Source organism: Lissotriton vulgaris, chromosome 1_2, assembly GCF_964263255.1.
Source record: "Lissotriton vulgaris chromosome 1_2, aLisVul1.2, whole genome shotgun sequence".
In the NCBI taxonomy this organism is placed as follows: Eukaryota; Metazoa; Chordata; class Amphibia; order Caudata; family Salamandridae; genus Lissotriton; species Lissotriton vulgaris.
In genome coordinates, this window is record NC_141686.1 from 30,959,737 (window position 1) to 30,973,448 (window position 13,712).

The following is a 13,712-nucleotide window of genomic DNA, read 5'->3' on the forward strand; positions in this document are numbered from 1 at the left end:
GAACAATTGCTTTGATCGGCGCGATTCATCATCTGGCAGATCTGCACAGTATCACGTGGACGACTATTACGTCGAACATGACATCGATGCTGATGGTAATTACTAGGACAGCCACAGACAAAGAGAGGGAGTAGTATCAGTTCCGGTTGATCAGAGAGGGCCTTACGTCGCAGTTGCCACATTGGGCGTAGTTGAGCCTTTTCTGTTGGACACTGGTGCAGCGAAAAGTTCCATCATGCATTCGAAACTCCCTGGCGCACCTTTGTCTGGCTTAACGAATGTTTCCGTTGGATTCTCTGGCGCCCCCGTTAGCAATCCAGTTTCTAGCCCTTTGCCCCTTACAATTGGGCCGCATGAGCTAGAAGCTCCTTTGATTTTGACTACTGGTTGTGGTGAGAATCTTTTGGGCCTGGATTTGTTGAAGCGGTTATATGCGACTCTGTATTGTTCTCCTGCGGGAGTGGAGCTTACATTGGGTCAGAGAGTGATCTCTCCTATGTACTTGTCAACTGATAAGCTCCCACCGGAATTGAGTTCTCTTCCTGAGTCTTTGTGGGCAACAGGTCCCAATGATGTGGGCCTGCTGGACATATCACCTTATGTTGTCCAATTGAAATCAAATGTGCGATTACCACGTATTCCTCAATATCGTATTTCTCTTGATGGTGAGCGAGCGCTATTAGCGATCATTTACGACTTGATCAAGAAGGATGTTATTGAGGAAACTCGGGGAAACGTGTGTAATAGTCCTGTGTTACCTATTTTAAAACTAACTGATCCATCCAAACCTCCTGTGTATCGTTTTGTCATTGATTTAAGGGAGGTAAATAAAATTGTGATTCCACAATTTCCTGTGGTGCCTGACATTACGGCTTTACTGACTCTGATTCCAGCCTCTGCCCCTTGGTTCTCAGTGATCGATGTGAAGAATGCTTTCTTTAGCATTCCGATTGCTGAGGAAAGCAGAGATCTATTCGGCTTCTCATTAGGAGGTCGCAGCTTTAGGTTTAAACGCGCTCCTCAGGGCTACTGTGAGAGTCCATCGATCTACAGCCAAGCTCTTAAGAGTCAACTTGACGCGTTTGTATTACCGGCTGGTGCGGCTTTGATTCAGTACGTTGATGATCTGTTAGTGGCTGCTGACACTAAAGAGATTTGCAAAGCTGCTACAGTATCGCTGTTACAGCATCTCTGTGACTTACATCACAAGGTGTCACCCTCTAAGCTACAATATTGTTGTCAAGCAGTAACCTATCCAGGTCACTTATTGTCAAAGGAGGGAAGAAGGTTGACCCCAGGAAGAATTGCAGCGATCGCTCGAATGACTGTGCCAACAACTCAGAGAGATGTGCGTGCCTTTCTAGGTATCAAGTCATACTGCAGGCAATGGATTCCACATTTTTCATTGCTAGCGAAGCCATTGGTAGCCCTCACGTGCAAGGATGTTCCGACTCCTTTGCCATGGACTGAAGAGTGTCAGAAAAGTTTTTCTGAATTGCGTGATGCGTTGTGTTCGGCCCCTGTGTTAGGTACTCCTGACTACAGCAAGCCGTTTACACTATACGTTCACGTGAGAGAAGGTTGTGCGTTGAGTGTTTTGACGCAACAATTTGGCGGTAAGCAGCGTCCATGTGCATATTTTTCCTCGACCTTGGACCCAGTAGCTAGAGCATTGCCCAGTTGTCTGAGAGCGACAGCGGCAGCTGCGGTGTCCATCCGGCAATCTGCAGGACTGGTTATGGATAATATGCTTACGGTGATGGTTCCGCATGCAGTTGACACTCTCTTGAATCGTACAAAAACTTTCCTCGGTATGAAATGCCACGGATTGTATGGTCGGATAACGGAAGTGAGTTTGTGTGGAGTGTGATGAAGAGTGTGTGTAAGGGCCTTGGAATTCGACAAAAATTCCATAGCGCCAACCATCCCCAGTCAGCAGGTTTAGTTGAAGGGTACAATGGCACTCTGAAACTAAAACTTGCTAAGATTCAAGCTACGACTGGTTTGTCATGGCCTGATGCCTTGCCTCTGGCTCTCTTGTCGACCAGGGCGACTGTACACTCTCGAGTAGGGCTTAGCCCATATGAGATTGTGTTCGGCCGTCCTGCGAACATTTGGGGAGTCCCGAGGCCTAAGGCCTTTGATAGTCTCGAGTATCCAATGTTAATTGATTATCTTCATGATCTGACTGCTAAACTGAGGTTAATTCATCAACAGGTTTTTGAAGCTCTACCGGCACAGACAGAGGGTCCTGGACATCGGCTCCAACCGGGTGACTGGGTCGTCACCCGCAACTTTGGAAGAAAGCGTAACTTGGAGCCGAGATTTGTGGGTCCGTTCCAACTCCTGCTGGCCACAAGAACTGCAGTTCGGTTGGAAGGCAAAAAGAATTGGGTGCATGCCACCCACACCAAAAAAGTTCAGATCCCTTTGCCAGCAGATTCTTGGGTCCGAACTGGGATTGCCGCAACAGAAACTGAGGCCCCAGTACGGTTTGTGCCGTTTAGTGATGCCCAACCTGTAGGAGACACTTCATTGCAGCCAGATACATCTGTTGAACCATCAGCATTGGAGAACTCGAGGCTTGAACTGTCACCTGATCAATTGAACACTGGTTTGCAATCCGACCAATTATTTGAAGAACAGACTCGTCCTGGAAGAAGCAGATATTTCCTTCGTTCTCGTGACAAAGACTAATAAAAGTTCCTTTTTGGGTTTTTTTCCCTTTGAGTTCATATTACCCCCCCTTTTTGCTGCTGCCACGAACATTATGAACAATTGTGTCCTCTATTAATTCTTGAGTACTTTTTCATGTGTGTTCCTTTTTCCACAGCTAGGAGATTTGCATTAAAATTGAATGATTGTTTAAGTAAACCTTTCATCCGGGTTGACCTTAGGGCCGTGCGGGTACTTCCTTCTGTTTAGCAGGTTCCTGACATTAGGTCGGTTACTTTTGTCGATTTCTGGGAACTCCTGGGAATTGATAATCGCTACTCAGAACGAAGTGCGTCAAGAACGTTACGGACGGTTTTTAGAGGATGGAGTTCTCTAAGCTGTCGGAAGTAAAGAGGATGTCGGTTCAAAGGTTGAAATTGAATAGGGTTGTACGAACAAAATGCTTTCTGTTTCAGGTATTCCTGCTATTTCTGGCTGTTTCTATGCTATTGGTGGGTGGAGTGTATTTTGGAATACAGTCGTTATTGACTCTGCTTCACCTACTTCTTCTTTTGAACCGAAATCTGTTTCTCCACATTCCTTTCATCCTGTACCCCAACATGAACAGGTTAGACGTGCGGAATTCATGAACAACTCCTTTGTCCAGCTCCTACATCAACATCAGTTGGTGATGAATACTACTAACTGTTGGGTGTGTGGGTTAATGCCACATACCATGGATAGGGGTATTCCATATTTGGTTCTTCCTTACAGCTCCCAGGGGTCAGCTCGAGCATTCCAAACTATGTTCCGTAGTGCACTAGATCCCTACCCCCATCGAGAGCCACGCTCTGCAGATCCTGGTCCCGGCCCGTACCACAAGCCTTTGGCAAGAGCGATTGTTGACTTAGATAGAGATATTTTTGATGCATCGCTTATTCCAGAGGAAGAGGTGCGAGCATACAAGGATCTGAGTGAGGCTGAGTATAGCATATCAGTGGGTGATAGACAGCTTAAAAGCTCGTCTCTGATCTGGATCTTACCCCACCTTGGTAATTTCTGCTTGCAAGGACTTGGTCGAAATCCGCGAGCTCAGCTTGGGAAGAGTGCTTGCTCTGAAACATATGTTTTACCGATTCTCTCTTCCCCTGTTTTCCTGACTGCCAAGGGTACATACTTCGTATGTTACGATCGCGCATATACATGGTTGCCCCGTGACTTCTCGGGCACCTGTTACATTGCGAATCTGTTGCCACCGACTTTTACAGTTGCCTCGGACTACCACAAGACTAGAGTTGTGAGAGGCGTTATTAGCAAAGAGGATACTGCCGGTCAAGAAGCAGGAGACTTCTTTAAGGGTTTCCTGCCGTTTTGGGGACCTATGGTCAATAGTAGGAACCTGAGACAGTTGACTCGTGTGGTCGAATTGACTGCTAATATAACTGCGAGTGCTCTTGGTAATCTAACAGCAGAGCTTCAGGCGGATAGGCTTATGACGTTGCAGAACCGTATGGTTTTAGACGTTGTTCTTGCAGATAGAGGTGGTGTGTGCAAGGTGATCCATTCGAGTTGCTGTATTTTCATTCCTGATAACGCTCCAACTGTATATCAAGCCATCTCGAAGTTGCATAAGATCTCCGAGTCCATACACGTGGACGTAGGTGATTGGACGCTACTAGGATGGTTTTGGGGCCTAATGTCGACGTGGGGTTGGAAGATTCTGATGATCATCGGGGTTGTTGTGACGTTTCTGTTCAAGTGTTGCCTTTGCGTGCAGTGTGGTCCTGCCTTATGTAGTCTCTGTGTTACAACGTGTATAAGACGGCCATCTGTTACCAAAGAAGCATTGATGGATAGAATAATGTTGCAGCAACATCTGAACGATCTGATGAATATCGAGATCGATTCTGATATCGACTAGTGCTTGCCTACTTGAGGGCAAAAGGAGCGTCTGAGGATCCGTGAGAATCGTGACGACGTTTTCGACTCGTTCGAATATGGACGAGTTTGGTATCTATGAACCGCAAATGACGAGTTTAGTGGGTGTATGCGTTTTCGCTACACTACTCTGCACCGTTCGTCTTATTCGTCGGTTTCTTCATTTGAACCCACGGGTTCCATTTTAGATGCGGCATCCATTTTGTTTCTTGCCCTCAAGTAGCCAGCGAACGGACACTGTCCGCTTCGTGACCCTGGGATTCCCAAGCTCTTGCGGAAGACACGTGTTCCTTTGAGGGTGTCTTTATGACGAGGGGGATGACACAGCAAAGGCAGATGGCTCTGCTCGAGGCTCATCTTGCCGTGCCGGTCTATTGTTTCAGCCGTGCATGCATTAAGCACGAATCCTTTGATCCTGCAATCATGCTTCCGATATTGCCCCCTACACTCTTTCTCAATCTGTTGTCTGTTTTCTGTCTTCCTTGCACCTGTTTCTGTCTCTTTTCTTAAACTCGTTTACAGCCAGAATGGAATGTACTTAATGATGAGATTATGTACTTTTACAGTTGGGAACCGGCGATGCTACTGTAATTATGTTCCGGGCTCTTGAATACATGAAAGGGACCCTTTTGAAGTTTACTGTGGGAACTGAGTTGTAACCTTTTGTTCGCCATGTTGTGCTGTGACTAAAATATGTATAAAAGGAGCGACCCACTGTTGCAATTCGAAGCAGTCTCTCAGAACCTACACGTGGTGTACTTCTTGCGATTTCTGTATCCCTGCAGTAAATAAACGCTGAATCTTTGACGCTGAAGGAAGTGTCCCGTGTCTCTGTGTTTTGTACGCCGGAACAGGTAACCCACGAAGGTTTCAGGTGTTGTCCCCTGGCACCACTGGGCCTTAAAATAGCCCAGTCCTTCAATATGAGGGGCCTACCACCCATACCAGCCGAGGGCGCCTCCCTGCTGAAGCAACAATCACATTGTCAGGTGGCACATTGCACACATGCCCTCCCTTAAAAAAAAAAAAAAAATTACTGGGGCCTCACATGTGTCCTCTAGGTGTTAGACAGCCACCTGCCCACAGCCTCTGAGAGGCGTATTGCCATGTAGGCCAAGATGCAGCATACTGCATAGTACCTGGGGTCGCTGATGCCAGTCAGTCAAACCACTTTATTCGATTAATTAAAATCATAAAAGTACAATTCACAATATAATAAAATCGTAATCAATAAGACGTATGAGCGATATTAAAAAATAATTAATATGACAGGATCAATTATATAATACATCAAAGTTTAAAAACTCAATTAAGAAAAATGTCATAGAAGAATAAAACAAGAGTTTTCAAACAAAGTTTAGCATTGGATACCTTCTTTTCCTGAGACGAACCACTGCAACTAGAAAACTGGCAATATTGAAGATATCCCATGTATCATTAAGCAGTTGAAGATAAAATAATGCCGGTCTAACCTGTGAAAAGTCCTTTCCCCTCAACAGAGGAACTAAAAAGCTCCGGCGAATTTCATTGTAATAGTCACAGAACATTAGAAAATGCAGTGTATCCTGTGATGAGAAATTATCACAGGGACATGAGCCTATGTCCTCTGGTTTACACCAGCCCTGCAGATTACCCAGCGAAAAGTGAATTAGGTTAAAACAAAACCTGATTAAAAGCCAGCGATGGAAAGGCTTGGTAACTCTTCTCAAGTGTGGCTCAATTAGTGAAGACGTTTTTATTAAAAGTTGAGCTATGACTGAGGGTTTCTTTAACTTCTTCTCTTCGGGTTCCATCATCAATAAATTCAGAAGTGGAGTGTTAACCCATTTCATATTCTCTTTTTTAATCGCATCCGGAACGTTAAAGAGTTCTGGGCGCCCCAGTTTGAAGAACATCAGGTTAACATAGTGCAACCACGGGATACTACTGGCTTTATCCAGAGTAACACAGTCCTGAATAATCTGATGATTCAGGGTGAGATCTGGGTTAATCCAGGTCTTAAGCCAGTATACCGCCGGGGCCAACCTCAACAAATCTGACACGTATCCAAGCCCCAGCTCTTGGTGAATATCAAAGGTTGAGGTTGATTGAGGTACTGACAAAAGGGTACATAAAAATCTGTTTTAGACTGTCTGCACCCCTTCCACATGTTTATAGCCCCAGATGGCGGAGCCATACATAGCAACAGCCAGGCATTTAGATCTGTAAATGTTGAGCATGGCTTCCAGGGGCCGAGCCCCCAGGCGCTGTGCAAACCCTTGTACAGCAGCCATTGATCTAACCATTGCACATTTTTTTACTTTCTGTTGGGGGACCCAGGTACCTCTATCATCAAATAAGACCCCCAGATAAGTAAAAGAGGACACCCTAGACACCTCTGCTCCATTACAGTAAAAGGATTTTGCTTTTTTATTTCTTTGGCCCATTGACATGACGTGAAATTTCGTTATATTCACTATTAAATCCAAGGACTTCATATAGGCCCCAAAGGCATCCAGTCGCCTCTGGAGGCCTATAGCTGTATGGGCTAATAACACAGCGTCGTCCACGTATAGGAGAACCGGAATACTCCTTTCTCCTACTCGCAGAATATCCAAGCTTGCTTGGTCTAGGGTCTTATCTAGATTATTAATATAAAGGTTGAAAAGTAGTGGCACCAATATACATCTCTGACAGACAGCTCTACTTGATTTAAAGTGCCTTGTGCATTTACCTTCCTGGGTGACCCTGACTGTCGCTGAGAGATCCCGGTGTACATCAGTCAAGAAATGGATTAGGCAGGAGTCAATGCCCATATCAAGCAGAAAAGTCCACAGCTTCGATCTGTTAACCAGATCGAACGCCAAAAAAGGTCCATAAAGTCCATCTGCAAGGTGCCTTCTTTGGCTATGGTATGTTTGCCTATTATTAGATGTAAGTTAAGGCACTGGTCCATAGTACTTCTACCTTGTCTAAAACCATATTGTAGGTTGGATAAAACCTCATTATCGTTCACCCATTCCGCGACATTAGCTAAAATCACTTTGCCTAAAATGTTAATGGCAGAGTCAATTAAAGATATCGGTCTTTAACACCGAGGATCCCCTCTCTGACTCTTTTTAAAAACTGGTATGATCGTGGATAAAGACCATGAAGCAGGAAACCCCTATGCACTTGATACATTAAAAACATTAGTTAATATCTTGGCCCAGAATTTTGGGTTACATTTATACAAATCAGCAGGGACGGAATCAGGGCCAGGTGCTTTATTACTAGACATCTCTATTATCGCCCTTTCTACAGCCTCCTCCTTAAAAACCACAGGAGGTAAAACCCTTTCAACTTCCATGCTAATGGGGAGGTCCACGTGACATTAGAACCATACATTGCTTCAAAATGGGAGAGCCACTGGACCTCTGTAATATTGCATTCTAGAGAGCCATTCTCTATACCGGAAAAAAGGGTTTATTAACAATGGCCCAGAATCTCGAGCTATCCTTTAAGCCTTCAACAGATAAGAGTGCATTCCAGGCCTCCTCTTTGATCTAATTTTTCCACATAGAAACAGCGGTCTTATACTGTTTCCTTAACATGGCTATCTGCTTCTTATCTCGAGGTATATTTTGCAGGGCTTGGACCAAGTTGCGATCGACCTGTGAACAGTTGTTGTCAAACCACCTTTCACGCATAGTTCGACTCGGTTTAGTTGTCATATTCCAATCAGATGTTCCCTGACTACAAATGCCTTCAAAAGCTCTAAGGACCTCAACCCCTGAGGTGGTATTATCAACACGTATTACAATATCATCTTTGGCCTTCTCACAGAGATTCAAAAGGAAGAGTTCCGGAATTACATTAGCCCATTTAAGCCTTCTGCCCTGATCACTTGTTACCACAAAACTAATCCCCGCTTTCTTTCCTGTTTTTCCCAAGAGACCACAATCTTTTTCTAGCACTAGTATTACTGGATTGTGGTCACTGAAAGGTGACAGCCTGGCATTGTAAAACACTACCTGAGCTAACATGAGGGGGGAGATAAATATGTAGTCAATAACAGTGTCCCTCTCCCTAGCTTTAAAAGTGGGGATCTGATCAATTGGATCATTAAAGCTGGGTTCAAAAGTAGGGTGTCACAGAATGAGCTGGTCCTAAGTGGTCATCACCATAACAGTTCAATTCACAAATATGAGTGTTAAAATCGCCCATAAGGGCGATGTAATAAAAAGTGGTTTGCTTCAACCTATACTCTTCCAGAAAACATTTCAAGTAACATAAATGTTGATTTATAAAATCACTTTCCCCAGAGTAATAAAAGTTGACAAATAATATTTTGGGGAAGGTAGGAGTTAACAATTCTGCTATCAAGCAATTCTGGGAACCCGCCTCCAGCCGCTTTAGGGACCCTATCAATTTTAGCGAGAAAAGCATTAGGAGGCCCCCTTTTGCTCTACCTGCCGAAGCAGAGCGTGCGGGGGAACAATACGATTCATACCCACCCAGCCAAAAATTATCTGCCTTATACCACGTCTCCTGGAGACCGATTATGTCATATTGTTTTGAGAAACCCAGCCAGCTAGAATCATTTCTTTTATTTCTAGGGCCGCTATATTCCAGCTGATGATCTTACATTTAGGAGCTGTATCTACATCTATAACCTTGCCGTTTTGGCTGTCTCCGTGGGAGCACTCATGGGGCGCCTCCAGTCAGTCATTCACATCTAGCTGGGACAGTGGGAGAAATCTATTTCTTAAAGTTAAACCACCTCCTTCATACGCAGTCGGCAAGGATAATGATTGCGGGACTGCTACTGGTCTCCAGCTAGGCCTATCTGAACGGGTCTCCAGTTCTCTAGTTCGAGAGGGACAATCACCGCTCTGGTAATACATCATTGGGCATACCTCACTTGGGGATCTACATAATGCTTTTATTCCTCTTAATGGAGGGTAAAAGAAGCGAAGGGGCATAGCTCTGATGCCCCCCCTCCCCAACACAGAACTGTCCCAAAACAACCGGCCAGCTATATCCCGTTTATCGAAGTTATTTATTTATTTATTTATTTTATAAACTTGTATGGCGCAACAGCTACCCAAAAAGGGTTTCCCGGCGCCTGATAACACAGGATCATAGATGGACGAGTATAGCTGGCTGACGAGTATAACAATGATACAATCACCTCCATCCTGTTTGGGGCAGTTTCCAACCCACCCCACATGTCTAACCCTTATAATATGAGATGAAACATCCAAATTGCCTTTACATTGTTGGTCACACCAGTTTTTAGTTTTCCATAGCTAAGCCGGGGTGGATTCATTGTCACGGTTTCCAGATGGAGGCACCCCTATAAGAACAGCTACCAGAGGAGTGGCTTCTGGAGGAAGATTAAGTCTACAGCTATTCGGTCTAGTGTTCCTCTCTTGTATACCTTGACTCCCACTAGTAACCAGGGTCAAACCATTAGATGGAAAGCTTAAAGGTCTCTGACCATCATGGCTGGAGATTCTCCCCCCGCTCGAGTCCCCTGGACTACCCCTGTCCTATTCAGGGGGCTAGGTTTTGTCCTATCAAAGGATTGCAATTGTGATTGAGTACCAGGACGATCCTACCCTATATAAAACCTAGGCTCTATTTGGACCTGAGGTATTGTAGTAAAATTAGGGGTGTCATATGGGATTTTCGAGTCCCTTAAAAAAGAATCAATACACTCACATTTCTTCAAAATACTCGCAACAGTAGTATTCAATGAGTCAGTTATGTCTTTAGCAATGCTTGTAAGTATAGATTCCATCCACAAGCTAAATATATCCTCCACCAGTTTCCTCAATATTAAATGAGTGTTCTTATCCACAACATCCTCCTGTGTAGAATTGCTCTTTTTTGGTCCTTTGTCACATTTATTGACTTTTTTGGTGATCCTCTTTCTCCCTAGCGGCCCCATAATCCCCCCTTTTGTTGCCCTGTTGAAGTCTGACAGATTTTCTTCAATTGCACCAACCGTGCCCCTAGTTGGAGCAACATCATTCTCCGCTCACTACTTTCTTATCAGCATAGTTGGCTCCAGAGGTAGAGGAATTCTGGGGGTGTCCTCAATTACAATATTCCCCTCCCCAGAGTCTTGACTCATACCCAGTCCCAGTTCTTTTTCGGCATTAGCTATTTCCTTATTTAAGGCTCCTACCGCCGAGGTTAGAAATGAAATAATAGACGCAGACTTCCTTGGTATTTTTGCTTTTAGCCCCCCCTAATCCTGGCTGCAGAGTTGTTTCCGCTTACCCATAGCTGTTGTTAAGGATTTTGATGTTAGGGGGGTGGCCCAGCCCAGCCTCTTCCTGTCTCAGACGGGCCCGCCCTTGGCCCTGGCTTCGCCCGGGCATGCCAGCTCGCGTCCCGTGCTACCGTAGTCCTGTGATGCTTTTAAAGCACCTCCGGTAGCGTGGTGCGGGCGTTGGCGGCTGCGTCGGCCGCTAACGAGCCTGGGACCTGTGGTCCAGTCCCGCTCCTCCCGGCCCCAGCAGTGAAAGCAGTGGTGGCAAAACGTCCAAGTTTTAGGTCGCTGATGCAATCCAGCTGTACCAGTGCCCCTCTGCCCGCCTATTTTTAACGTTCTCAGCAGCATCTCTATGTAGGATACGCCTATCTTGAAGTCGGCTGACTGCAGGCAGCTTACCACCAGCCACTCCTTGTAGGGGCCACTAGTTCGCTGACCCTGAATGCTATGAAGAATGCTGTTGCGAAGGCCGCCCTGAACAGTGTTACTTCAAATGTGTCTTGGGCCAGCCAAACGGTCCTGCACACTTTGCATGTTCTCCACTGGGCTGTAATATACAGCCTGAGTGGAGAACATGCACAGGGTCCCAGTCCCCGTCTGAGCACCAAAGCAAGTGCTCAGACCAATCACAATGCTACATTGCAGCGTTGTGATTGGCTTAGGTGTGCTTCCCACTTTTAGGACTCACCAGGAAGAGAACCAACAGAGGAGCGACCGTGGCTGTGAGGAGGTCAGTGTTTTTTTTGTTCATCCCCACAACCCCACCCATGCCCTGCCAGCCTCCACTGTCAAAGAGGTCTCTGAATATATAATTTACAACATGTTGGAATGCAGTAAGAGCGTTGCGCAAACCAAAGGGCATAAAAAAGTAGTCAAAGTGGACATAACAAGCTTTCACAAATCCCCCTCCCATATTAGCACAAGATTATTAGCTTCTCTGAGATCCAGTTTCTGAAAATCTTAGCTGACTTTATTAGTTTGATGACTATGGAAATAAGGGGGAGAGAATATTGATTACAGATTGTGATGGCGTTGACTTCTCTATACTTGATACAAAGTCTGTATTTCCCATTGGCCTTGTCAACGAAGATTGGTGCTCCTGCCCATGAAGTTGAATGATAGATAAGCACTTTATAAAGACTTTATGGAGATTTTTTTGCAAATATCGGAGCAGAATTATATCTTCTTTGACAATCAGTGGGTAGATGGAATCATGTGAAATGGGTTCTTCAGGAATTAGATCAGTTTGCCAATTTTCAGTACAAATGATGATGGTATGTTCATTTTCTTTATGTCTGAATCTGAAGACTCAGTCAAGTAGGATCAGTGACAATTAGAAAGGTGAGTGCATAAATCAAATCAAAACATAGCTTGTTGATGTGGCCTGTTTGTGTGGCCATTAATATCAGTAGATTTTTCTGTGCACACTGCTCCTGAAGGTAATTTTTTCTTTCACAGATTTCTTTTGAGGTGGAATTTGAATCTCTGCCTGGAACTTATTATCAGTTTAACTTCTGGAGGCGCATGAACTGTGAAGGGTCCCTGAAAGGTGACATTGAGTACTTGCAAGAAATAATAAGCAGTGTTTGTCGGACACTTCAGTAATCAAATATCTCATGAATCCGTCCTTCAGGGATGAGCCAATATGTTTCCCAGCAGCTGTGGACAAGCTATCACAAAATGTCCATTCTTCCCATAACAAAGGCAAAGACCTGCCTTTTTTCTGTTATTTCCCTTTGGGGAAAGTGTCTTGCATTTCTCTCCAACCTGTATAGGTTCTTCTCTCAGTACCATTGCATTGCTATTATCTGGTTTTTTCAGAGTCCATATTTACCAGTCGCAACTTCTGCGTTCAGCAAAGTGGGGCTTATGTTGGGCTTCTATCTGCTATATTAACTCGATTAACACTGCAGATATGATAGGTTGATTCACCTTTAAACATAGCACGTCCTTTAACTTCTCTCACAGTCCCTGATGAAAGCTGGCCACAGATTCATCTGTCCATACAGCTTCAGCTGCCAATTGTTGGTATGGACTGATACAGTTAAAAAGATCTTGAATTCTCTGATGCCTTGTTAAAAGGCTAGCCTGAGCAGATTGAGTGGTATGTCTTTTGTCAAAATACACTTTAAATTAAGTGATAAATAGGGTCAGTTAGTCAGGCAAAACTTTTGCTTTAAAATAAGGGGTGTTGGCCAAATAATACATCCTTATATAGATACAATAATGCAAAGTGATATTTTAGGTATCCCCAAGAAATATAAGTGGCATTAAATCCGGTATGTGTAAAGCGCAAACTACTCACCTCAAAGGGGGGGGCGACGGGGAGATTAAGGGCCAGATGTAGGTAGCTAAATACCGGTCGTAACGGCCGAAAATCGGTATTTAGCCCTTCCCAATGTAGGAGGCTGTAAATAAGGATTCAGTAATTTACTGATTCCTTATTGTAAGGAATCGGTAAAATACCAATTCCTTATTTTAAGAAATCAGTAAATTACCGAATCCTTAAAACCTATGTAGGTAGCACTTAAGTGAGTGCATTTTTGCTTTGAGGATTCGTTATTTCCCGCCAACTACACGTTGGTGGAAAATACCGAATACCTTTAAAAAAGCAATAAATAGCTTTTTTTCCAAATGCCATGTGGCAGACAAACATGCCCCTAGGGCATGTATGTGCGCCACATGTGCACACATGCACGATTCAGGGGTGCAACAGGGTGTCAATGTGACACCCTGCCACCCTTGAATATGCTCCCGCTATTACCGATTCGGTAATACCGAATCGGTAATTGTGAATGGCTTCCCATTCATTCCCATGGGCCTCCAGTCCCAAAAGAATGAATGGGAAGGTATTCCTTATTACCGAATCAGTATT